The following is a 24,230-nucleotide window of genomic DNA, read 5'->3' on the forward strand; positions in this document are numbered from 1 at the left end:
CAACACTCCTGGTACCTGGTACGCGGTGGACGGCTGCGGCGCACGCACACGACGGATGCTGGGCGACGTAGGACGGAAAGCCCGGCAGTCCGTGGGGACGCCGGGGAACGTGGGCGGCAGGATATGTGGTGAGGCTGTGACTGCTGCTGTCATTTTAGCTAAGTTAAACTTAACTAAAATGACAGCGGTGAGGATCTTGTCGCCCCCTGCAGGGATGCAGAATCTGCCGCCTGAGGCGAAATACTCATTCCGCCTCATGGCAGAAGCTGGCCTGGATACAGTCATCCTAAAGACACTGGCTCTGGATACCTAGGCCCCTGTCACCTGACCAGGCTGACATGCTTGCCAGACTGACGTTCCTCTCATTCGCTTACTATGACTGAGTGGCATGCTGACATGTCCCACCTCCACTACACACGGAAGAATTATCTGCCAAGGCGTCAGGAAATGATACACTACATTACATTGCACTATAAGCTCTCTGGTTTCTGTTTATAGACTCCCCTGCCTTTCATTCATTATTCTCATGAAATTATGTGGCAATAAGCATAGTAATAATCGTTTTTTGACTTTCTCTCTCAATGTGGGGTCATGGCTTTCTTATTCAGGGTCCCCCGCCCTACCGCACCTGTCTTTCCCTTTGCACTACACTATCCTCTCTCTGTCCCTTCTTGCCTTCCTGTCCGCTTACTTGCCCTAGATTCTCCCTCACCACTTCTTTCCTTATTATGGTTCAATATCTGTTCCATTTTGTTGTTGTAAGCTGCAAGGCACTCATTAATATTGGGTTTGACACCCAGTCACAGGGTACAATACGAAAGTGCCTATGCTGTTTCAGATATACAACCTCATGCACCACATAATATGGCCATGTTAACACATGGCAAAACAGCGTCCATTGCTTGACACGGCTGTGTGAAACAATGGCCGATGTCTGAGATGTTCCCCTTGCCGATCGGCTGGGTAGACATCACTTCATTTTAATTGGAATGCAGGCATATTCGGGTGTGTCCTCACTCCAATTTCCGTAGCCATAGAGCACAGTGTAAAGTACAGCTAAACAGTGGCCGGTGTTACAACCTGCAACAACAGCTGTTGTTCATTGGAAAATTACAGTGTATGAACAAGGCCTATCATGGTACTGATATTTCTGATGCATTTTCTACAGTCCCAATGTGGAGTGCAACCTACACACAGATCATTTGAGGTCAACTTTGCTTTGTTGGTTTATTATAGTACATTTATTTGTTATTATAAATTCATTATAACATTCTTTAATATATAATGCTGGGAACTACTTGTCTACTAAACTGTTCAGCTGACTGCCTATTGAGCACTGCTATGCCTTACTATGCTGTATGCCTGGCCTTTGCTTATAATACATAGCTTAGCTTCAAAAAAATATCCTTTGAAGAGTATAGGCCCTATTACATCAATTGATTAGTAGCCGATTCTGGTGGTTAGCGGTCATTGCGGCCAATAATCACTTGGTGTAATAGCTCCTGTTAAAAGGTAATGATCAGCCAACATGCACAATGCCGGCTGATCCTTGTCTTTTAAAATGTTGAAAAATTTATGAACGATAATTACAGTCTGCTGGCCGCCGCACTGCCCAATAGGAGCGGCGGCAGCAGACCGTCACTATCTCACATGAGCTCCTCAGAAGATCTTAAGATAAGAGATAGTCCCTCCCGCATCTCTCAGCTGCACCAACCCCCCCCCCCACACACACCCGCTCTTACCCACTTGCTGTTGGTGCATTTTATAGTGCCGGCAGCGAGCAGGGAACGAGCAAGCAAGTTCAAAGACTTTATGTATAGCAGTTACCTGGACATAAGAAACCCATCCAATGCATTCCACAGGGTAAGGCTATGTTCACACTACGTAAGCTATGTAATAATCACGGTCGTTGTTGCTGATTTGCAACAACAGACGCGATTACTACGTAGTGCTGACTTCAACACTACGGGCGGGATGCCTAGCGGTGCTGCAAGTCTTGAACAGAATCCAAAAAGTTGCTGCATGTCGCATAGCAATACCTTCATGCCGGAAAAGTTTAAATGTTAATCAGGTAAATCCATAATTGTACAGAGAAGATAGCAATAAGAATCTAAGCCTGTGAACTAGTATAATTTGGATATATTTAAAACCTCCCAATGACATCTTTACAGGTCATATAGTTGGTATTCTTCAGTGAGTTAATTGAAGAAATCAATTACTATTTTTTTTTTCTTTTCAAAAAACAGTATTCATAGCCAGTCTGTTCAATAAATACAACACATAATATTCTGTTAACTTATGTACTTTTTATTTATGGCTACCCTTGTCCATATTGAAGTGAAGGGAACTGTGTTATAATACCACACATAGCCTAAGGACAGGTGTGGCACTGCTTTTGCTTTTCTCACCCTGAATCCTTTTAATGTGTTACTCCATTTAAAAACATGTATTGACATGCCATAGAGACAAGTCAAAAGATGAGATCAGTCAGGATCTAGGTGCTTAGACCCCCACTGATTTCTTTTGCAAGCAGAGAGAAGTGTTCAGCTAAGCACTTCTCTTCTCACCATCTCCTTGATGCAGGAAACAGGCACTGAATGCAAATTAGGAACATGTAAGGATTGGGACAAAGTAAAGGCCAAAATTAGTCATGGCCCTGCAGCCAGCAATGTGCAGTAAAGTCTCAAACCCAATGAAAGATTATTTACACTGCCCATGTCCAGGCTGGAGATCACTGACTTCAGTGAAGTAGTGAAGTAGTTAGATCCAATCATGCCAGCACAGGAGTGATTACTAGCTAATGGCTGGGGCTAGTTTCAACCTTGACTGCTCCCCCATGGCTACATAATCCTCATTGGCATAACTAGTTGATGTGAAGCTAGTCATGGTCATTAGCCAGTAATAACATCTGGGCTGGTTAGATTGACAAGCCTGGACCTAGATATGTAACTTTCAGCAGCCAGTGATCTCCAACCTAGGCATGCACGCTGAAGCAGTACTTCTGTAAGAGGCTTAAGGGCTTCAACTGCATATGTGCTGTAAAGTCCCAAAGCTACTGAAAGAATACTTCCGGTACATATGCCCATACTGGAGATAACATAGAGAGTAACGTGGCTAGGTCCAGGCTTGTCAATCATGCCATTACTGGCTGAAGTGGGCCTATGATGTCACATATTGGAACCTGACAGCATTATGCAGCGGGGACTGGAGCTTTATATACTCGGTTTATTTACCATTTTTTACTGTATATGCAGGTCAACATGGTGGGCTTCATGCAGCCAAAGGCAAATGTTTCACAGGTTAACTCCCTTCTTTCTCATGCCATGTAATTAAAAAAATACAGACACATACACTACCGTTCGAAAGTTTGGGGTCACATTGAAATGTCCTTATTTTTGAAGGAAAAGCACTGTACTTTTCAATGAAGATAACTTTAAACTAGTTATAACTTTAAACAAATACACTCTATACATTGCTAATGTGGTAAATGACTATTCTAGCTGCAAATATCTGGTTTTTGGTGCAATATCTACATAGGTGTATAGAGGCCCATTTCCAGCAACTATCACTCCAGTGTTCTAATGGTACAATGTGTTTGCTCATTGGCTCAGAAGGCTAATTGATGATTAGAAAACCCTTGTGCAATCATGTTCACACATCTGAAAACAGTCTAGCTCGTTACAGAAGCTACAAAACTGACCTTCCTTTGAGCAGATTGTGTTTCTGGAGCATCACATTTGTGGGGTCAATTAAACGCTCAAAATGGCCAGAAAAAGAGAACTTTCATCTGGAACTCGACAGTCTATTCTTGTTCTTAGAAATGAAGGCTATTCAATGCGAGAAATTGCTAAGAAATTGAAGATTTCCTACAACGGTGTGTACTACTCCCTTCAGAGGACAACACAAACAGGCACTAACAAGAGTAGAAAAAGAACTGGGAGGCCGCGTTGCACAACTAAGCAAGAAGATAAGCACATTAGAGTCTCTAGTTTGAGAAACAGACGCCTCACAGGTCCCCAACTGGCATCTTCATTAAATAGTACCCGCAAAACACCAGTGTCAACATCTACAGTGAAGAGGCGGCTGCGGGATTTTGGGCTTCAGGGCAGGGTGGCAAAGAAAAAGCCATATCTGAGACTGGCCAATAAAAGAAAAAGATTAAGATGGGCAAAAGAACACAGACATTGGACAGAGGAAGACTGGAAAAAAGTGTTGTGGACGGATGAATCCAAGTTTGAGGTGTTTGGATCACAAAGAAGAACGTTTGTGAGACGCAGAACAAATGAAAAGATGCTGGAAGAATGCCTGACGCCATCTGTTAAGCATGGTGGAGGTAATGTGATGGTCTGGGGTTGCTTTGGTGCTGGTAAGGTGGGAGATTTGTACAGGGTAAAAAGGATTCTGAATAAGGAAGGCTATCACTCAATTTTGCAACGCCATGCCATACCAAGTGGACAGCGCTTGATTGGAGCCAATTTCATCCTACAACAGGACAATGACCCTAAACACACCTCCAAATTGTGCAAGAACTATTTACAGCAGAAGCAGGCAGCTGGTATTCTATCGGTAATGGAATGGCCAGCGCAGTCACCAGATCTGAACCCCATTGAGCTGTTGTGGGGGCAGCTTCACCGTATAGTACGCCAGAAGTGCCCATCCAACCAATCAAACTTGTGGGAGCTGCTTCTAGAAGCGTGGGGTGCAATTTCTCCAGCTTACCTCAGCAGATTAATAGCTAGAATGGCAAAGGTGTGCAATGCTGTAATTGCTGCAAAAGGAGGATTCTTTGACGAAAGAAAAGTTTGATGTAAAAACAATGTTATTTCAAATACAAATCATTATTTTTAACCTTGTCAATGTCTTGACTCTATTTTCTATTCATTTCACAACGTATGGTGGTGAATAAGTGTGACTTTTCATGGAAAACACAAAATTGTTTGGGTGACCCCAAACTTTTGAACGGTAGTGTACATACAAAAACAAACATTTACCGCACAAGAAAAATATAAAAAGAAACGAAAAAGAGCCCACTGGATCACATACATTCATTACTATTAATAGACATAACAATGGTCAGCTCTATGACTGCGGCTTTTACTGTAGACCCTAAGAGTCCAGCTCCAAATTCCAGTGGTAGCATGTTTTACTACACACTGCGACAATAAATACTGCTCCACTTGTAGAACCCAACACCATGCTAAACAAATAAATACTGTTCCACCTGTATAATCCAACACTGCAGTGCACAATTAAATACTGCTCCACCTGTATAACCCAACATCACACTGCACTAATAAATACTGCTCCGCCTGTATAACTCAACATCCCACTACACTAGTACATACAACTCTACCTGTAAACCAGTACCACACTGCAGCACTCCTGTCTCCATAACCCACCCATCTACTCACCTGCAAGTTTTTACACAGGCAGACACACACAGACAGGCACTCACACACACAGACAGACAGACAGACAGACAGACACACATACAAATACAGCAGCACTGACTCCCTTCTTCACCTCCTTGTCTATCTGTGGCAAATACTTTTTTTCTCTCCTTGCTGCCCCCTCCACAAACACACACAACACTTATACATTACCTTCAAGGTTCTTCAGTAGCTCCCCTGCACTCCTTCTGTTCTTCTCTTATATTGCCCCCTAATTTAAGGACCTGGGAGATCATGGTCTTGTGATTACAACATCATTGCAGGTAATCTTCTTTTTGTATGGAGCTTAAACTGATGATGTAGGGCTGTCATCATCAGTGCAGTCTCTGCTTCAGAGTCCATACTGTGTGCAAGTGAGGAGTTTGAGAAGTGCTGCTTTACACCATTCTGACACTCGACATTGTGGTTGGTGATATAGGCTAGCATGCAGCTGCTCAGCCATGGTAACCCATTCCATAAAGTACCAGACACAAAGTTTTTGTTCTCATTACAGTTTTCTCAGAGCGTGTAAAGAGGGTGTTAGCAACCCTTATGTAATCGGTCTTTAACATTACATGGTCTGGCAGTCCATGGTGTGGTAGTAACTAAATGCTTTTAGTTTTAATAACACTTACAGTTGGTTATGGAAGAGGGAGGAAATATCATGAAAAGACTTGCTAAGAAGTTGGCATTCTATTACAGTACTATGCTGGAATTCAGAGAGCTCTATAGGATGTTCTATTCTTTAAAAAAATGCTTGTAGAGGCAGACTGCATTGTTTGGCCCTGGATTTTGCACACCTATGGCTAGTACACCGTAATAACTTCTAGAACGGCCTTTAGTAATGATTTTCTGCATGACTTTATAACTTTCTCATATTGTTCTAGAGGAATTTTGGCCCACACTTTTCTACAACTTTGCTTCAGTTCAACTAAATTTGTGCGCATTGGTTTCTACACAGCTTTCTTAAGATTCTGCCAGAACATTTCGGTTGGATTGAGGTCTGGACTTTCCATTCTGTTGTAGATATGCTGGTTTACTGGGGATCATTACGCTGTTGCATGACAAAGTTTTTGCCAAGATTTAGCTGTTGAATAGATTGCCTCATGTTTGACTTAAGAATGTAGTGTACAAATGACACACAAGCTCAAATGATCACTTAGCTGTACTTGTGCAGTCATTTCCTAATAGTGCTGTCATGACCATGTAACATCCTAAAGTTCCTTTTAGACCTAAAGATCAGTTGCGGAGGAGCCCATGTGTCAGAGAGAGCAAGAGAGCGAGAGAGAGAGAGAGCGAGAGAGAGAGACTCTATGGGGGGCATTTATTAAGTCCGGCGTTTTTTACGCCGGACTTAAAAATGTCCCCGCAGCTCCGGCGCTACGGAAATTTATGTAGAGGCGGACTGCCTCTACATAAATCCCGTGCGCGCCGCTGCGCACCGCCGAAAACCTACGCCAGCTGAGGACTGGAGTAGGTTTTCGGCGTATATTTGGGCGGAACGGATGGTAAGTCACGCGGACTCTGAGTCCGCACCCTCCGTTCCGCCCACTACACGCCCCCTTTCCGCCCCCTGGCATACTTGGCGGAAAGTGCCGATTTGCGAATATTTTATTCGCAAATCGGCCATTTGCGTATAAAAAATACGCAAATCATCACTTTCCGCCAAAAATCATCCGTTCGCCGGATGATACATGTGGCCCTATGTGTGAGAGAATGTTCATCCAGCTTACCTGAAGTGTTACTACCATAGGTGTCACTACTGAGCTCAGTCATATACATGTGATTGAACTAGACTTTCCTAACTGGTTCTCCTGGTAGCTCAGAGTGATTAGTCTCCTGATTCATTCTCCTGTAGCTCATTAGTTGATGATCCATCACCTATGAGGACACAGAACTGTAAGCTGCAGTCATAATGGAGCCTAGACTGTACTTTCTATACTCTACCCTGTATCTCCATCACCTATTAGGCTCCTCAGGAAACAGACCTGTAAGCTGCAGCCATGATGGAGCCTATACTGTACCTTTCTTTACTTCGCCAGGTATCTTGATCTTATTACAATCTTTTAGCAATGTTTTTTCTGGCATTTTGCAACCTATAGAGGATCTTGAAATAAATGTCTGTCACGGCCGTGGCGGCGTCCTGTGCTCCGGGCCGCTGCCGCGACCTCTCCATGCAGCTGCCGGGGTCCATGTGCAGGGACCCGGCGCTGCTACTAGTTCGGCCCCAGGGGGCGCCTTACCTCGCCCCACTCCTGTCACCCGCTGTGCCGGCCGGAGCGCGCGTCCCCGCCTCCTAGGGCGCGCGCGCGCCGGCTGTCTCGGATTTAAAGGGCCAGTCCGCCCCTAATTGGAGGGTGCACTAATCACTTCCTATAAATTCCAGCCCTGCCCCACTACAGGTGTTGGAGCCTCTACATGCTTCCCATAGCGTTTGGCCCAGCTCCCTGTTGTTCCTGATTCCTGTCCGCTACCTGGTCCCTAGTCCTTGTTCCTGATTCCTGTCCGCTACCTGGTCCCTAGTCCTTGTTCCTGGTTCCTGCTCCTCTGTTACACTATTGCTCCTGTGTTCAGCCTGTCACCTGCGGTTACGCCTACAGACCTCTGCCAGCACCATCTCCTGCCTACTGCTCCTGTCACGCCTCGCCTGCCGTCACTAGCAACCAAGCCAGGGGTAGCGACCTGGGGGTCGCCTGCCGCAGCAAGTCCATCCCGCCTTGCGGCGGGCTCTGGTGAAAACCAGCTGCCCCTTAGACTCCGCTCCCTGGTGAGGTTAGTGCCATCGCTAGTGACGGTCCAGTGGATCCACTACTCCAGGCGTTACAATGTCATAGCCAGAGCAGGTAATTATTCAGAAAAACTATTACTAAGCCTAAAGATACAAAAAATTGGGGTATGAGGGGTATGAATGTGAGTATAGTGGGTATTAATGTGTGTATAAGGAGTATGAATGTGGGTGTTAGGGGTATCAATGTATGTATGAGGGTATGAACATGAGTATGAGTGGTATGAATGTGAGTATAGTGGGTATGACTGTGGGTATGAAGTTTCATATTAGTAGAGCCAGAAATATAGTTAACTATATGAACTAATCTTCTGAACCACTCTTTTAAATGAACTAATTCATGGTCAACTAATCTCTAAAATGAACCACCCCTATTCTCCAAGATTGTTGCTGATATATTTCCTCCTTAGCACTAACCTGACTGCTTCAGACCAGCAAACTGTCAAAAGGTCTGCTTTTATAGAGGTGGTCACACTTGTTGCTGATCAGTCGTTGATGTCTTCTCTGATCAGAGTCATTCATTTTTATTTTCTATCTGGCTCCACCCATAATTCTTCCCTTTAGAAAAATTTTAGATTCCTAAAATCCATATAGTAGTTAGGTCCCCACTGTGTCCCCATATAGTAGTAAAGCCACTCTGAGCTCCCATATAGTAGTTGGGGCTCCAGTGGATAGTATCCCCAATGTAGCAATCAACCTCCCTCTTCCTGTAGTTAGTATGTCCCTGGTAGTTAGCTTTGACCTGGATACAAGTTAGTATTGCATTGTTTTAAAGCATGATAGGAAACAATAATTAATATAAATTGCAAACATGCTTTATACAACATCGTCTGTTGATTTACATTTTGAAAGTTATAGTGACAGGTAAACTTTAAAGCCAATGCCATGTTACTAGTGTTTGTCCATGGACAATACATTACTGTGAGCTTGTTTCTATGGAGATCACATGGCTGTGTGCTTGACTGTATGCCAATATTTGTCATGATGCCCTTGTTGATTTAGATTCTGAAAGCTAACACAGGCAGCCACTCCTGTATAGCATTGGGTCCATTCAGGAGAAGCTTTCTGCTATTGACTGGGAAACCCCATTCAGAGCAGAGTCCCTGCTCCAGTAAAGTAAGCAGTGGTGCACAATGCACCACTGCTTACTGCTCTGCTTAAGGAGGTAAGTGGTGATGCTATTACACTCCATGGGCACTCTGCATCTGAAATCAGTGGGTAACAATCTGCATCTGAAATCAATGGGTAACAATTACACTCTGAACCCCACAACTCCAGCGTAGGGGTAGCAATCAGGATGTTTTAACTCCAATGACAGCTGTCAAAACTGTTTAGATGCAATTCTTTAGATCGCAACATCTAAACTGTTAAATGACCAGCATCAGAAGATAGCAGCTAGAATCCACTGGGTATAACATGAGTCCATCTCTGTAGCCCAAAGCATACTTCTTCACCCAACCTATGCTACAACTGTATTCCATTGATCAAAAAGGAGCAGGGTGCTGCTGGTCTAATACTTTTTGATATGTCAATACCAGGATCCTTAAAAGCTTACTTTACATAACAAATCCCCCTTTAAAAATACAAAATCTTTTTTGGATAATTATTAAAAAGATATTTTTAAAAAACAAAAAATTAGTACATCCTTTGTATGTTTAATGTTAATAGGTGTAATGTTCAAATTCAGTACATAAAGCCTCTCTACTGCTTGGTTAGTATTTGATCAGTATTTTTAGTTAAAACAATGAAAGCGTCCAAAACACAGGATAAGATAAAACTTACATGAGAAGAAAAACTTAAAAACCAAGTGATTCTTTATATATTGTATTGTGTTTGCCCATATGTTCTAGTTTTGAGCTAGTTTATCTTGTGAACTATGTGAATGTCTTGTGTAATATTATAACAAACAGGTTTTCACAAGGTAAAACAGTTAATATATTGTATTGTGTAATGTAATCATACCTGCTATCTGAATGTATTTGCCTCCAGTAAGAGATGGAGCATGCTATGAAGCAGCAATCTAGGATTAAACCCACTGACAAGGGGATGTATTGTGCTGAAAGCATGCATTTAGAGATAAGGTTGCTGTCTAATAACATGTACATAGCTCTGCCAATAGAGCCTCAATATATAATGCAATGACTCTGTTAACCGATTAAAGCTTGTCGTGCTAACCAGACGAAATGAAAAGTGGAGGAAATACATTTTAAGTTAAATTATATTGGCTCAATACATAAAAAAATTAAGGGGGTCTTAGAATTCTGCTTATGTATTTATTCCCATAGACATGAGATATTTAACAAAAGGCAGATAAGGCGATGGTTTAAAGAGGTACTGCCTAAGGGAAAGAAACAGATAATTCTAATACTTTGATATATTTTATTGGATTAGACATCAGCGTTAACACATAGAAACTTTCATAGGCGTTAATTGTCTCATCTCCTAAAATGTAGTATCATTTTAGGGCATAGTAACTCCTTCCCTTCAATGCTTTTTACCATGGTTCAGTGAATGAATCTCAACTGTCTATTCTTGTTAGACTAGCAATAAAGCTCTCTACAAAATTTTGAGTGTGCATTTGTCAAGGAGGCAAAGGCTTCGGCAGAAGGTGAGACCGGCTGAAAAAAGTCTTTCTCTACAGAAGAGATTAATCTGTCAATCAGCCCATAAACAGATGCTTGTGAACACAGAGGTCTTTCCAGTAGGCTGTATTGTGGGGTTTCTTCTGCCCTGTATTCTTGTATACATGGTTTTTGATTTTTTTTTATATATATATATATATACTTTCTTTTTATTTTGTACACACCCTAAAGAAATAATTGTAGCTAAGTGCAAATATGAGCAATGTTGCTGTGAAGCCTTAAGTGGGGGCAGCTATCAATTAGCTTGTGATGCATTGCCAAGGGACAGTGGTATGAATACTCAGTGCAGGAAAAGCCTTTGAATGCTCTAGCAAAGCATAGTACATACACTTCAGAGCTGGACTGTGATGAAAAAGCCACCCTACCACACAAACACCACCAGCATGCAAACAATATCACATATGAAAAATAGAAGCACACAATGCACTTTGTAATGCCCCTAAGAACTCATTGAAATGTGTTTCCTGGAAATTGGAAATATAAATATATACTGGAGGAAGGCTGGTTACTAGCTAGAAGGCCACCCACCAAAACTCATCAACTGGGCAAGAATGGCATTAATCAGAGTTTCAACAAAGACACTAATAATACAGAAGAAGCTTCAAAGGTCCATAGTAAAGGTGATAGTGTCTGCCCATAGAACAATTATAAGCTGTGCAGTGCCCAGGGTTGGACTTTAAGGAAGTAAGGACAGAAGAAGGCCACTGATGAAATAAAAATATAATGTGATTTGAAGTTTGACAAAACCCCTTGACAGCTTAGTTAAAACCCAAACGTTAACTGAGCTAAAAATCTGTGGCATGACATAACAACCCATCAAACATGAAAGAATTGGGATGCCCCAACTGTGGGGGCATAGCTAAGATTCATGCCCCCACCCCACAAACACATACACACATATTCACATGGCCCGATGCAGTCCCACAGGGTTCCTTCAATCTCCAAGCTCCCCAGCACACGAGTGACGTCACTCATGCACCAGAGAGCTGGGAGCATAACCGCTGGGGAACTGCACCAGGCCAGGTGAGTATGTATATGGGGCAGTCTCTTGTAGCTGGAGGTGCAATACTTGCTCCAGCTAAAAGAGAGACTGGCAGGGCAGGAAGCCAATGGTTTCTTGCTCAATCAGTCAGAGAGACAAAGCTTTTAAATGTGAGCATTCATCACAAACTCTCACAGTTAAAAGGCCAGGGGCCTGCGGGCTCCTGTAACAGTGGCATGGTCTGCCTTTATTGTAGCTACACCGCTGCCCAACTGCTTTATTTTAAAGATTAACAGGCATCCTGGAGGGGGGCAGGGGTTAAATATAGTACTAGGGGCATCCTAGAAGGAGGTGTTAATAATTAGGTGTTAATCAGTGCTGAAGAGGAGCACTGATTGGCTGAAGAGGAGCCGTTTGAAATTCCCGGCTCCCCTCTTTAGCCAATCAATGCATGGCAGCACTGATTGGCTGAAGAGGAGCCGTTTGAAAATCCTGGCTCCCCTCTTCAGCCAATCAATGCACGGCAGCACTGATTGGCTGAAGAGGAGCCGTTTGAAATTCCCGACTCCCCTCTTCAGCCAATCAATGCACAGCAGCACTGATTGGCTGAAGAAGGGAGCCGGGAATTTCAAACGGCTCCTCTTCAGCCAATTAGTGCTGCCGTTCGAAGTCGGGGATTTCGAACACCTGCTACGCGGAGCAGGTAAGGTATGCTCGTGGCCGGGGCGGCGGGGGCGATTGGCGCGGGGGTGGCAATCGGAGCAGTGGTCGTGGCGATCGGAGCGGCAGCGGTGGCGATCGGAGCGGCGGGGGTGGCAATCGGGACGGCGCAGGGGGCTGCGGTTGACCGTGGGGCGAGGCTGCGGACGAGTGGGGGGCCGGGCTGCAGGTGGGCCGGGCTGCAGGCGCGTGATCTTAAAACGATTGCAAAACGTGGTCATTATGAAAAAAAAATCATCACTCCGACATCGTTAATCATACGATCGGGCCAATTATCGTTTCGTGTAAACGTAGCATTAGATGGGGAATTTGTACACTATAAGAGGGGTGCCTGGATCAATTTGCAGAAAAGAAAATGCGTGAGACCTTTACTTCACAGCCACTACAGTCTTTACAATGACCGATCCCTCCATCTGATGGAATACAATTGTATGCCCTATTCATGTTATGTTTATGTGACTAACTCAAATCGCCTAAAGACAGTTAGGTAGTGACTACATTTGCGTAATTTCCCATTTATTTTCTTTGACTAAAACGTACGTCAAACCACACCTTTGAGTCTGAGGAGAAAATAAATGTTTACGCATGGGAAATGTTGTGAACATTGTCACTTGCTGACTGGCTGAATCCACACCTGATATAGAAGAATGCAAATAGCACGGAGGTTTGCAGCACAAGACACCAACAGATCCCAAGATCCCATTGACTATAATGGATCTGCCATGTTTCCATCTGCTGTTCGTACCTTTAGCCATGTTTGAGCAAGCTTAAAAATTTGGGTCAGTATATATTTCCTCCAGTCATTTTATTGCTGCATTTGAATTTGTATGAAAAAATATCCTGAAAATAAATGGAAGCTTCTGCAACCTAATATTACTAGAAACTAGAACTATTCAGTGAAACAGATATGCAGTAATAATATTATACATTAGGAAATGGGTAAATTCATGTTTATGTTACGGCATGTCTATGCCATTGCCTGTTATATCAATGATAATCTATCATTTCAAAATGAAAAAATATATTTTTTTTACTGTTACTTAGAAGTACTCTCCCTGCTAGTCCTATTTCATGGCATGTCAATTTATAGATGTGGGTTTACAGCCATCAGGTGGGGCTTACTTTGTGTGGTCCTAAACCACATATGGATTACTGAATTCCAGCATGCAGACTCCAGCATTCCAGCATCGTGTCAGAAGAAATAGCTTGGAGGATAAAAAAAAAAATTCACTCTTTATTCAAGGCATGACCAGCCAATATTTTTCAAGACTGCACATTAGTTTTTCATTTGCCTCATAGATTTTATTGTTTTTTAAAAGACTTAAATGATGCTATATTTTATTGGCAATCTCCTTGCCCTAACACTGATTCTTGCCATTGACTTTGCTCATTACAAAGCAGCCAGTGCTGAGAGTTAAGTTTTCTTCTTTTTACAAACCTCTATATCACCATATGTAAATTTAAATGTAGGCTTAGGAAAAAAAAACTTAGGGCTGTTTAACAGCTATTTCTATGGCTTTGCTAGTAGATAGCCCTTGTGGAAAATGTATCCACTTAAAGGGATGAGTTCTTGCCAGAACACTGACTTTGTTTAAAGTCCTCATGGGGGAGATGTATCAAACAGTTCTACAGTGAGAATGCCCTTTGTTGCTAATGGCAGCCAATCAGAGCTCAGCTTGCAAATAAAGCTCTGGTAAAATAAAATCTGAGCTCTAATTGGGCAGAAAAGGACAATCTTACTATTAGGCCACATTCACACGTTCCGTGTTCCATGGAATGCCTGTAACGGATTCTCCCCACCCCGGCAACATTGGTGAAAAGATGCTGGGAGTGGGGAACTGTATGAATATGCACTGCACTGTAATGACAGAGCCGTGAGGCTGCTTCATTACAGTGCAGCTCATATTCATACAGTTCCCTCACTCCCAGCATCACATCAGAGATGGTGCCTGGGCAGGGGGAGGACTCTGTTACAGGCATTCCACGTCTGTGTTCCGTGCAGAACACAGAACGTTTGAATGCGGCCTAATGCTAAGTTTACACGAGGCGATCGATCGTACGATTAACGATTTTGAAGTAACAAATTTTTTTTATAACGATCAGCGTTTAGACGGTACGATATATCGTACGGAAAAATCGTTTTGCGATCGTACGCCCGCAGCCCTGCCCGCCCGCAGCCCGCCCCCCGCTCAACTGCAGCCCCCTGCGCCGCCCTGATCGCCACCCCCGCCGCCGCTCCGATCGCCACCCCCGCCGCTCCGATCGCCCCCCCCCCGCCGCCGCTCCGATCGCCACCCCCGCCGCTCCGATCTCCCCCGCCACTTCGATCGCCCCCCCGCCGCCGCTCTGATCGCCCCCCGCTCCGATCGCCCCCACCGCCGCGGCCAAGAACATAAGTTACCTGCTCCGCGCAGCAGGTCTTCGGACATCCCCGGCTCCCCTCTTCAGCGCACTGATTGGCTGAAGAGATGAGCCGGGGATTTCAAACGACTCCTCTTCAGCCAATCAGTGCTCCTCTTCAGCACTGATTGGCTGAAGGGGAGCCGTTTGATATTCCTGGCTCCCCTCTTCAGCCAATCAATGCACGGCAGCACTGATTGGCTGAAGGGGAGCCGTTTGAAATTCCGGTCATAGTCTTTGAGAAAGTTGCGTTGGCAACGAAATATGTCAGACGCAGGGCTGTTTTAACCCCTTAAGGTCAAAGCCTATTTTCGTTTTTGCACTTTTGCTTATTCCATTTTAAGTTTAAAAGTCCATAGCGCTTGCATTTTTTCACCTAGAGACGTATATGAGTGCTTATTTTTTGCGAAACCAATTGTACTTTGCAATGACAGGCATTATTTTTCCATAACATATGCTGCGAAACCGGAAAAAAATCATTTGCGCTGTCAAATTGAAAAAAAAAACAAATTTGTTTTGATTTCGGGGAGTTTTGCATTTACGCCGTCCGTCCTATGGTAAAACTGACTTGTTATGCATGTTCCTCAAGTCGTTACGATTACTATGATATATAACATGTATAACTTATATTGTATCGGATGGCCTGTAAAAAATTCAAACCATTGTTAACAAATATACGTTCCTTAAAATTGCTCCATTCCCAGGCTTATAGCGCTTTTATCCTTTGGTCTATGGGGCTGTGTGAGGTGTCAGTTTTTACGCCATGATGTGTTCTTTCTATCGGTACCTTGATTGCGCATATACGACTTTTTGATCGTTTTTTATTACATTTTTTCTGGATTTGATGCGACCAAAAATGCGCAATTTTGCACTTTGGAATTTTTTTGCGCTGACGCCGTTTACCGTGCGAGATCAGGAATGTGATTAATTAATAGTTCGGGCGATTACGCGCGCAGCGATACTAAATATGTTTATTTATTTATTAATTTATATTTATAAAATGGGAAAAGGGGGGTGATTTGGACTTTTATTAGGGGAGGGGATTTTTTATTAATAAAAACACTTTTTTACTTTTGTTTTTACTGTAACTAGAAGCCCCCCTGGGGGACTTGTATATAGACAGCACTGATCTCTCATAGAGATCAATGCTGTGTATATACACAGCAAAGATCGATTAGATCGGTCATAGATTACTATGGCCTGTTGCAGGCCATAGCAATCTATTGCCGAGCCGGGATCAGCGTCATTCCGACGCTGAGGCCCGGCACGGGCAGAAGAACGGATCTCCCCCCCCGCGATCGCGGGAGTGGGAGATCCGTCCCACTAGACACCAGGGACGTGCGGCGCAGTGCCTCTAAATGCAGCTGTCAGGTTTGACAGCTGCACTTAGAGGCTTAATTAGCCGGCGCGGCAACGGGACCCGCGCCGGCTAATAGAGGCACTGCCCGGCTGCACATGTCAGCCGGGATCAGCGCCGTTCAGAGCGGGGTCCCGGCGGGACCCCGCTCTGAACACCACGAGCGGCACCATGCGTATCAGATACGTCATGGGTCGCTAAGGGGTTAATACTTTTCACACTGCCGTATAGGGTGACACTACTACTGATAAGACAAGGGGCTAGCTAGCTGAGCGTAGCGCGTAAAATCGCTCAAGAGTCTAGACAGGTCAACCCAGTTACAATGTCATCCCGCTAATATACATTACAGGATAGGAGGCATCTAAACCCACAGGGATGTCTTGCTTTATCCCCTCTGGGTTAGTAAATTGTTTGTGGTGACTCAGATGTGAGTACTAACCGTTCCTTGATGCGCTCTTATTCCTCATTTGTACTTTTCAGTCGTATCGAGTAGATGGGCAGATTGTGAAAAGCCTTTTAATTCACTGTTCACATTTTGCGTTTTTGCTGTTTTTCAATTTCATTGATTTTTTTTTATATTATATTAATAAAAGTTATATTTTAACCAATAGGGAATATAGGTGTTTATGGGGTTCATGCCCCAGTGGATTACTAGTGTCTGGGGATGTACTCATGATGTCGTCCATGCAATTTAGACAGTCCAGAATCCAGTTGTAATTTGAAAACATAGCATACGGCAGCTGTGGGATGCATGGCAGTCAGCACGGCTACAGATACCTGTAACAACCTACCATACAGGTCCGCTTCTGCCATGAGGCGAGATGAGTTTATTGCTCAGGGCGGCAGCTTTGTAGTTGTTTGTAGGGGTGGCAGATTTTATGGAGTGGCGATAAATTATACTGTCTGCTATACGGACTTCACTGCCCCCATGACCTGTTGATGATAGCTGACTTGGAATGAAAGGAAGTAAGGTCTGCAGACACTGTGCAGGTATAGTTATATGCTTCACACATCACTACAAGTGATCACTATCCCTGAAGAATTGGTTATACTTTGGGGGAACTGAAAACTTTGATACTTTTTCTGTCTTGTCCTCGCCTAGCATGGAAGGTAGTGATTTATGGTTGATTGTGTATACAGTATGCACTTATTATAAGCTGCAGCTTTTTATGATTTGCAATAGGCACAAAGGGGGGGGGGGCTTTCAGGGCATGAGGGGAGGGGGGGGGCTTTTCAGGTTTCACCTCAGGCAGCATAAAACCTAGAATTGGCCCTGCTACCATGACCTTATTGAGTTACTTCCTGCCCATCTACCTGCTGCCCATGACATTTATTATAGATATTATAATAATGTGACTTGACAGTTAGCTGTATATGTTATAATTTTAGTCTATTACAGTATTAATTACATTTTTGATAGCATTTAAAGTAATCTACTTACACCACAATCTTAAAACTTATAAGGTAGAAATTCAATAATTTATCATTTTTATTATGTGCCACATGTTCTGTCTAGAAAAGAAATGTATTTTTCTTCATCCTGAATGATTTTACTGTCTTCCTTTACTCACATTTAGAACCATCATGGGATATAGCCAATAAAATATTGAGCCTCATAGAAGCCTCATTTATCATGTGAAAATGTCATAATAATTACTCTTAATCTATATCTTTGCAGAAATGGGAGAAAAACATGTTACTGCTGTATTTGCTTTGGTTCTCTAGTAAAATTTATAGATTGTATCTTCCAAAATCTGCTGTATGTATAATATATTTATTGGAAATTGTATTTATGTTTTAAGTTTGTTAAGTTTGACTCTTGATGTTTTCTATCTATCTATCTATCTATCTATCTATCTATCTATCTATCTGTCTATTCATCTACATAGATAGATTAGAGAAAGAAAAAGAGAAAGAGAGAGATAAAACAACAGAACAACAGTGTCTCCTTTCCCTTATACTACTCAGGAGAGGTTGTTACACATTAAGTGTTACAGCTCGCCTGGCAACAAAAGAGACAGAGATCATGTGACCTCTGTCTCACAAGGAAGGAGGAGTTTAAACCAGGAAGTGAGGATTTTCAGCAGCTTCAGGGTGTGAATCAGGATGTTCTGCAGACAGACACCCCAACTTATTTAATAAAAACCTATTACAAACAAGCTTACATTATGATTAGGGATTGAACAGGGTTAAATCTTTCTTAACAGGTACAACACTGTTAAAGCTTGTTTGATCATGTCCTAGCAATGCCGTTGTAGAAAGGTGTAGAGGCTTAAGACTGTGCCCCAAGAATGGTGGTGGGTCAAAAATATTTCAGTCCGACACTTGGTAATAAAGCTAATAAAATTTTATCACATTTATAATTACAGTGGAACCTTGGTTTAAGAGTAACTTGGATTAAGAGCATTTTGGTTTAAGAGCTCACAGTTTTTCAAAATTGTGACTTGGTTTAAGAACATTGCTTTGGTTTAAGAGCTCCCTGTACTGGGTGGGAGGGCGAGTGGGGGAGGGCCATGGTCTGCAGAGCGGGGTCTACAGCCCTGTAATCTGACCCAGGAAGTCTCCCTCACCTTCCAAATCATAGAAGATCCACTCCAAATTGGGGCTTGCATCAGGGGACAGGACTGTGGAGGTAATCTCCTCATAGCTGTTACCCCTCTCTCCCCGGACAGAGAATGCTGCATTTATATGCTCACATCTGCCCTGCTAATTCCTTCATGCTCCCTGTAGTCTCTGTCAGCCCTTGTGTTTCCCATCCTCGCCATTATGGGGATCTGCAGTTCCATCCTGTATCTACAAACTGCTGCTATGTTATCAGGGTTATGCAGTTACTATATATTATACACCACATACTGATTGCTATACTGTACAGTAACTTACAATATGATATATTAAGCTGTTTCTAAATCTTCATTTGTTTTACATGTTATTCAGAATAAAAAGTAATTATTTGGGGGGGGGGGGGGGAACCAATTGTCTACATTTCAGTGATTTCTTATGGCAAGTTTTGCTTTGGTTTAAGAGTGATTCATCCCGGAACGAATTATGCTCATACTCCAAGGCACCACTGTATATCACATTTATATTTACATTTTTGCTGGATGGTTTCATGTCACATGGCATAGCCTAGGTAAAGCCAATACTGTTGTGGATGAAGTGGGAAAGTGGTAGCCTAAGAATTAAAGTAATATTAGTTGCTATGCACTGTACTGGGACAGAGATGGACCAGTCAGGTCCATCTAGGGCCAGCTGTATATTACAAAGTCTTCTAAATAAAGTAACTAGAAGATTTCCCAGACATAAACCCGGGTTGATGAAGATTTATTATTTTAGCTATCACTTTTGCCAATCTGTCTGCTAAAACTTTAGCTAGTATGCTTACATCTACATTTAATATAGAGATAGGTCTAAATGATTCAACCACACTTGGATCTTTTCCTAGGTTTAATAGTACTATAATTTCAGCCTCTAACCTAGACAGGGTGAGCTGCCTGGAAATCTATATCTTAAGAATATTGTTCAAATTCTTTGTCAAACTTCCTATATAACTTGAAAATTAAACCATCTGTTTCTGGGGATTTACCGCTTAGGGACTTTTAATGGCCTTCTGGATTTAATGATATTGGGGGTTCTAGCATCTCATTATTACACAGCAGCCACATTGTAGCCAAGCTGCTCTGATTTACTACTCAGTGATGTTTAGAAATTAAAGAACCTGTCACATTGAATATGCTCTACCTGCAAATTTTAGGTTATAGAGCAGAGACTTTGAGCAGATTGTTTTTTGTTTTTTTTTGGGGGGGGGGGGGGCACAGTCAATATAACTTGATTTTTTTTTTTTATTTAAAAGAAACTTTCCACTTTTCACATCTTAATATGAAATATATCAGGAAATATATGACAAATTATAATATATCTTTATGTAATTAAAAAATAACGGGTGGCTCTTTTTAATTGTATAATTTTTCAAAGTCTATTTGTCACCCCCTCACTGCCTACCAAGCTGGCGGCACCGCTGGATGGAGATCAATAAAAGCATTCAGAGCATACATTTATGGCCTGTATCTGTGTTATTCCCATAAAAATACACCTTTATTTGAGCTGCTGTCAATAGTGTCAAGAAGGCCATGCCTGTCATTCCTTGGGCCCTAGCACAGTTATAAATGAGCTGTATGCACAATGCACATCACTGATTACGTAGAGACAGACATACAATACAGTGAAATGTAGCGATGGCCCAGAGAATGATAGATCTCCTTGACATTAATAACGGCACAAATAAAGGTGAATAAAAAAAAGACACAGGCAATAAATATATGTACAGTACTAAATGTTTTTATTTATCTCTATACAGTAATACTGCTAACTTGGTAGGTGACCAGGGGGTGACAAATTTGCTTTAAAATTATAAGAAAACTACTTATGACTTTCTTTCTATGTGCACTTTTGTAATAGCAAAGAGAATCTGCATTGACATTCTCTCTCCCACATTGGTCAGACCAGGAAGGAGAGAGGGTCTGTGACTCAATTTGAGGACCGCACCTTCCCCAGGAGCTGTAGTATAATGTAAGAAGCCTTGAGGACTTCTAAAATTAATAATCAAATACACGGTACCTCCCAGGGTTCCTGTATATAAAATACAACCCACTCCTGAGGGGCAGCGAATTAGTGCAGTGATGATTTACACTTTCTGAGATTGAGAAATCTGAGTTACAGCACAGAAATGATAGGTTCGGAGGTTGCTGCTGGGACTGGAAAGTTGGGTTACTGTGCAGTGATAACACATTCTAAGACCACTGCTAAGACTGGGAAAGCTGAGGGATGGTTAAGTGAAAAAACATTATTAGATTGGGAACTCTGGGTTACTGCTCAATGATGGTACATTCAAAAAGTATGTTCACATGGGTATTAAGTCTTGTGCCCATATGACTGGAAAAGCTAGGTTATAGTTGATGACATGTTCTGAGACTGCTACTGCTGCTGGGACTGGGAAAGCCATGCCACTTCTAGTCTTTTCTCTTATTTCCCACTTATTATTGTGCCTGTCTCTATAGGCCATGCTTATCTAGTCTTGCTCAGAATACAATAGACCAGTCATTGCGTTTTTCATTCCAATCCTCCACTTATTTTTAAAATAAGGAAAGTTCTTCCCCATATGGCAGAAGTCTAAAAGACACAGGCCATGCACTACCCTTATTGCAGGGCGGGTGCACAGGGCCAGCATACATAATGCATGTAACCCAGTTTTTAGATGGGACCGATTCATTGTTTTATTATTTTTGTACCTGCTGTAATAAAGTACTTTTATTATTACATACTATTGGTGTGCCAGTTTGCCTATATAGCATACCCCTTATGGCAGCAGTAAACCAAAATTAATTGCCTTACCATTCAGAAGTTTTATCTCTTTAAAATCACTATGCAAACTGCATAGTGTGAGCAAGTGTTAGTGTGGTGTGCCGGCTTTTGGATTGCTTTTTGTGTGTGACATGTGGGGTGTGTGGCTACCTCCTTTACAGCCGTGCACTCCACCCAGCTCCTGTAGGTGTTTTACACAGAGTTCAGTTGATCCTTTATGCCCAGTTTTGTAGACTTACAGTAAGAGGGAGGCCATTGCTAGTGTAGGTCCAACTTAACGTGGTGAATTGGTACATTCTATTTGATCAAAGGGTTTGCTAAGAAACGTTTCTATTTTTGACAGAGCTGATGGGCACCAAGTCCTACTTAGGAAGGAATTCTTATGGATAGCGGGGCTGTATACAGCAGGACAGCTTTGTTTAAATGAGCAGAATGGTTTGAGGGTCTTTATTAAAGGAATGCTGCTTTTAACCTGGTTTATGCAAATGTCATATCACGTGCACTTACCTGTCAATACTTTAGACACCTTCTCCCCCCTGATGCGTACTCTTAGCTGGAAGAAGGGCTGAATGCCTGACACAGCTGTTGCCACAGGACACACATCCTGCAATCTGATCCATCCTCTCCCTGCTTTGTAATCCACGTGGAATAAAAGCATTTGTTGGATTTAGTTTCTCACATAAAAATTATATATAATTTCCTCATGCTCTAATACATGCTACTGGAAGTAATACTGCATTTTAAATGTAAAAGTTCCCTTTAAATTCAGCTACAATACAGCTACAATCCAATTATCTGCAACATGCGTACCTAGGGCCATGTAAAAGTGCCAGCGGTTGGCTGATAGGATCTTTTGTGCAGCATTAACATTTATCATTATTAGCGGAAGGGAAATGTGTGGCTGATAACATGAATATAAATGGCCGCAGTTTATTGTGCTTTGTAAAGGCACTGCAAAGGAAGCGCCTATCTCTTTGAATAGCGCTTGCTTGCGTCTGTACATGGCCCCATACCTGGCCTGTGGGGGCCTTGATCACTTTCCTTGACAGACAGAGGAATAATACCTCCGTCCTCAGTTCAGCAATCTGCATGTAGAGTCTGCCTCAGACAGACTCTATGAGAAGAGCACTAATAATACTGATCAGTGCTATGCAACAGAATAGTATTGTTCAGTATAAGCAATCTAACCTTTGCTTATAGAGTTGAACAAGTACTAAAATGCTTGAATGCTCATTACTTCAGTCAAGTATTTTTTTTAATCCTTAAGTGCTCGATTCAAGTAATGAACCCCATTTAAGTCACTCAGAGCCTTGACTCCCATTGGGGGCATATTTTCAGGTGCCTCCTACTCAGCAGAGAGGACCAGTAAGCCTCAGAAAGTGACAGAAACCCCACAGAAATGGAACTTGCACAGCAGGGGCATCATGCATGGATGCATTAAAGACTCCTAGGTCGCTGTATTACCCCCCTTTTAGAGACTGACAATAATGTGCACCCAACCAAAGAGAAAGTCCAGATTAAAGTGGAAAAAAGTTAGGAAACACTATTTCCTGTACATTTACTTGTAGAAAAAAAAATGAAAAGAAAAAACTCCTACACCCCTTAAAAGCTGGCCCATCTCTCACTTTAGTTCCTGACATCTCTGACAATCATAGATGCTGCAGGTGAGGGGGAAATCAAAATTTCATCTTCCATACAACTTCCACAATGGCCTGTCAGCAGGGCATGATGGGTGTTGTAGTTCTGCAACCTGGAGAGCCACATGCTGCAAACCTACCTATCAATAACTGTCAGCAGGGCATAATGGGGGTTCTAGATCTGAAACCTGGATGGTCACATGCTACAAAACTACAACTCCCATCATGAACTGTCATCAGGTCAAGACTGGGGTTGTAGTTCTGCAACCGAGAAACACAGGCTGCAAAACTAAAATTTCCATCATGACCTTTCAAGCAAGGTATGATGGGTGTTATAGTTGTGCAACCTGGAGAGCCACAGGCTGCAAAACTACAACTACAATCACTGAACTGTGACAGCAAAGTGTCTGGCAGCAGCTCTCAGTCTGGCGGTCTGGTCCTCAGCAGCAGCTCGGAGGAAGGGAGTGGTGTCTGGTTAAAATGCAGTGCATTAAATTTTACAACCCAGATGGCCACCCATGGACTGGCAATCTGGGAACCCCACTGGTCCGTCAGATTGCCAGATTGTCAGACCAGACATGAAGGGAGAGCAGCCTGCAGGCCTGCTCAGTGCATTTCTTCTGAACTGGCTGTAATCATAGCCTATTGGGGAGAACTACAGTGACAGGAAGTGGTGAGGGGGCCTGCGGGCCCCCCTACAGTATGGGTCTGGTTGCCATGGTGACCGATGCAACCTCTATAGCTATGCCACTGGGTCGGAATTTGAATTTAAACTTTAAATATTGTGACCCTGGTAAAACTTCAACAGGATATCGATGCAAAGATGTGGCGATAAATAACAATACAATAGTCTTTAGAGGTTCTGGAATTTGAATGAGGACACTTTTTAATTCTTTAATAAGAGTCTATGAGCGGGTAAG

The sequence above is a fragment of the Dendropsophus ebraccatus genome, chromosome 2, assembly GCF_027789765.1.
Source record: "Dendropsophus ebraccatus isolate aDenEbr1 chromosome 2, aDenEbr1.pat, whole genome shotgun sequence".
Lineage (NCBI taxonomy): Eukaryota > Metazoa > Chordata > Amphibia > Anura > Hylidae > Dendropsophus > Dendropsophus ebraccatus.